This window comes from Gossypium hirsutum, chromosome A03, assembly GCF_007990345.1.
Source record: "Gossypium hirsutum isolate 1008001.06 chromosome A03, Gossypium_hirsutum_v2.1, whole genome shotgun sequence".
In the NCBI taxonomy this organism is placed as follows: domain Eukaryota; kingdom Viridiplantae; phylum Streptophyta; class Magnoliopsida; order Malvales; family Malvaceae; genus Gossypium; species Gossypium hirsutum.
The window spans coordinates 97,673,661-97,677,036 of NC_053426.1; the positions used below are offsets into that span (position 1 = coordinate 97,673,661).

Here is a 3,376-nt window from a genome sequence, read left to right on the forward strand (position 1 = left end):
TCTTGGTCTTCAGGAGCTATTGGGATTTGAAAGTAACCTGAAAATCCATCTAGGAAGCAATAATACATATGCCCAGATAATCTTTCCAACATCTGATCAATGAATGGTAAGGGGAAGTGATCCTTTCTTGTGGCATCGTTCAATTTCCTATAGTTAATGCAAACTCTCTACCCTGTCACTGTTCGTGTTGGGATCAATTCGTTCTTCTCATTAGCCACAACAGTTATGCCTCCTTTCTTAGGGACAACCTGCACAAGACTCACCCACGAACTATCAAAAATTTGATAAATAATTCCAGCATCTAGAAGTTTAATTACCTCAACTTTCAAGACTTCTTTCATGTTAGGATTCAGTCGTCTTTGAGCCTGCACACAAGGTTTATATTCATCTTCCATTAAGATTTTATGTGTGCAGAAAGAAGGACTGATCCCTCTTATGTCAGAAATCTTCCAAGCTATAGCTATTTTATGCTCCTTCAATACTTGAAGTAGTTCGCTCTTTTTGGTTGGCTGTAAATCTGAAGTAATGATAACTGGTAATGTGGAATTATTTCTGAGAAATGCATATTCTAAGTGATTTGGTCATTGCTTCAATTCCAATTTAGGAGGTTCTTCAACGGAGGGTTTTAATTTTAATTCATTATTTACCTCAATACCCTCATAGCTCTTCTATCTTAGTGAAGGCTCATTACAATTTAGTTCAGCTTTTGTCTTACCTATCGTAGAACCTATCGTAGAATCATCGTCAGTTACCTCCTCTCCTTGGTCAAGACACAGTTCCAACGTGTCCTTACGTACGATTTTCTGTAAAGAAACTTGAGTAGCATGATCTGTAACGCCCCAAAAATTGGGTCTAGAAGAGTTGAGCTTTGAGTCTGGGATTCGGATAGAAGAAAACCTGAATATTGAGAAGTTTTAAATATTACTAGTGTTTAAAAAATATATATATTGATAAAATATTTATGTTATTACTAATATTTTAATTTTTATGAAAATTATTATCATTATAATCATTAGATACAAATATATTTATAAAATTATTGTTGTTAATTTAGTGTTTAAATTAACATATTAGAAAATTTGACAGTATCTATTTTTATTGATTTATGGAAATTATAATTATTATTATTAGGAAAAATATATATATTATCGTATTTGAAATTTTCATTATTATGGTTATTATTATTATTATTTTAGTTTTTAAATAAAATATGAATGGCTTATAGTATGGGAAAAAGTCCAGGCTCGGCCCATAGCTTTAGCGAAATTTTCAAATTTTGCTTCTTAAAAGAATCTGGGCAGTAGGCCTTATTAATAACTTGGGCTGAGTTTTAGCACAAAGGAGCACCTGGCCTAGTGGCTAAGCATGCTAGGTAGTGGGAAGAAGAGTTAGGGTTCGACTCCCAACATGTGCAAAAGAGTTTTATTTTTTCTTTATATTAAGGTTGGGGTTAAAAGATAACACAAAAGGGAAGATCGGCCCTGTGGCAGAGGTGCTGGGAGTGTGGTATAGTGCCTAGGTTCGAGGGTTGGCACATGCAAAGGCTTGTTTTTATTTTAATAAGCCAGATCGCACTAAAGTAAGGTTTAAGAACAATTGCGACCGAGCTATGTCACAAGAAGTGCCTGTGGCTCAGTGGCTGTAGCGTGCTGGGCATATAGAGAGGGCGCAGGTTCGAGTCTATATGCAGGCGAAATAAGACTGCTCTGATCGGTTGGGGAGTTTGAATGAAATTCAAACTCCAAACTTGGCCAAAAATCAAGGAGCAAATTAGAGAATTGAAATTTAAAAAGAATTCCCATGCCGAAATGCACTCATTCGGCCATAGCTAAAGAGTGCCGAATATTTTAGGCCTTTAGGATTTATTTTTTTTCCTTCTTCTATTTTCTATTCTTTTCTATCCTTCTCTCATCTCTTCCCCTCTTCTCTTTTCTTTCTCCTCTTGCCGATTCTCATCCTATCTTTTTGCCGAACCTAAATCCTTTATATTCTTCTTCTTATTTTCTCTCATAAATCCTCAAAAAAAACTGGTTAGCTGAATTTCCATTGAAGCCAAACCTCGTATCTTTTCTTCCAAAATCGAAATCTTACTACTTTGAGGTACTGCAAAGGCCGAACCCTTGGTTGAGTATTTTCCCTTCTTGTGCGGTAGTTGGATCTACAATCGATTGGGAGTAGTGTCATAACAATATAGGTAAACGCTCGAATCTTTCTTTCGTTATTCATGAACTAAGGTAAAAGCCGAAAAACCCCTATATGCAAAGGGTGCCTGTTGATTGTACTCAAAAGGTTTAGTGGTGATATCTGATTTGTTTTCCTATAGTGTGGATTAAAGGCTACTAATCGAAGGCTTGGATATTTGGAACGACCAGAAATAGATCTAGTCCATTTTTTTCGGCAAAGGTAAGAACACTAGTGCCTAAAGTGTTAATGGTCGATTTTTAGTAAGGAGTTTTGCAGATAAGTTGCTATGGATTCATAGTTAACGTATTAGTAATTGATTGTAGGCAGTTCGTGTGTGGAACTCGTCAGCATTTCGCCACAAACAGGTGTGTAAACGACACCCACTCATAGACTAGATCGGTAAAAGCCGAAAAGCCGAAAAGCCGGCATTAATGAACTTGCGAGCGTGCGAGCGCTTGTGAGGTGGTTTGGTTGTTAATTTTGATAATAGCAAGCAGTATGATTGTAGAGTGCGTAATTTCGTGCACTTCGTTATATTTGGACTTAATGGGCCGAAAACAGGTTAGTGGGCCAACGGGCTCAATTCGGTAAAAACGCTCGATAAGTGCTTCTGTTAATGTGTTAATGGTTAGAATATGTATGCAAACTCTAGAATAGTAAATTTTATTAAAATACGCCTAAGTATGAAAATTATCGTTTTACCCCTAGGTGCAAAATGACTGTTATACCCCTAGGGTTAATTTTGACTGAAATACATGATATTCTGATTATGTTTGTTGTATGCCATGACATGTATATCTGTTGCATGGGGTTGGGTTTTGTTATGGAGGAAGAACCCGTTCTGGTGGCTATGCCACATATTCTGATATAAGCAGCTTTGCTGCGGATTGTAGTTAGTGCCGCAACCGGTGCTAACACTGTAAGTGTAGGGATGGCGTGGGTGATTTATTCCCCACAGGAAGTGTAGGGATGGACGGAGGCAAGTGCAGGGTTGGATGGGGTTATCATGCATTAATCATATGAGACTGTTTTGTTATGGGCCAACTATATTGAAATGGGCCCAACTGTGTTGATATGGGTAAGGCCCAATATATCTCGACTTGTATAGGGCTACGGCCCAGATTGATACTGATATGGGCTAGGCCCAGTAGACTCTGTTACTGTAAAGGGCTATGGCCCAGATTAATATTGA

General features: G+C 37.5%; 1 long non-coding RNA gene across 1 annotated transcript; it reads left to right on the forward strand.

The window, feature by feature from the left end:
* Positions 1 to 1,992: 1,992 nt before the first annotated feature.
* LOC121219604 (uncharacterized) lies at positions 1,993 to 2,532 on the forward strand. Its single transcript, XR_005916465.1, has 3 exons — positions 1,993 to 2,194; positions 2,324 to 2,403; positions 2,508 to 2,532. It is a non-coding gene; the product is annotated as an uncharacterized lncRNA (long non-coding RNA).
* The last annotated feature ends 844 nt before the right edge of the window (positions 2,533 to 3,376 follow it).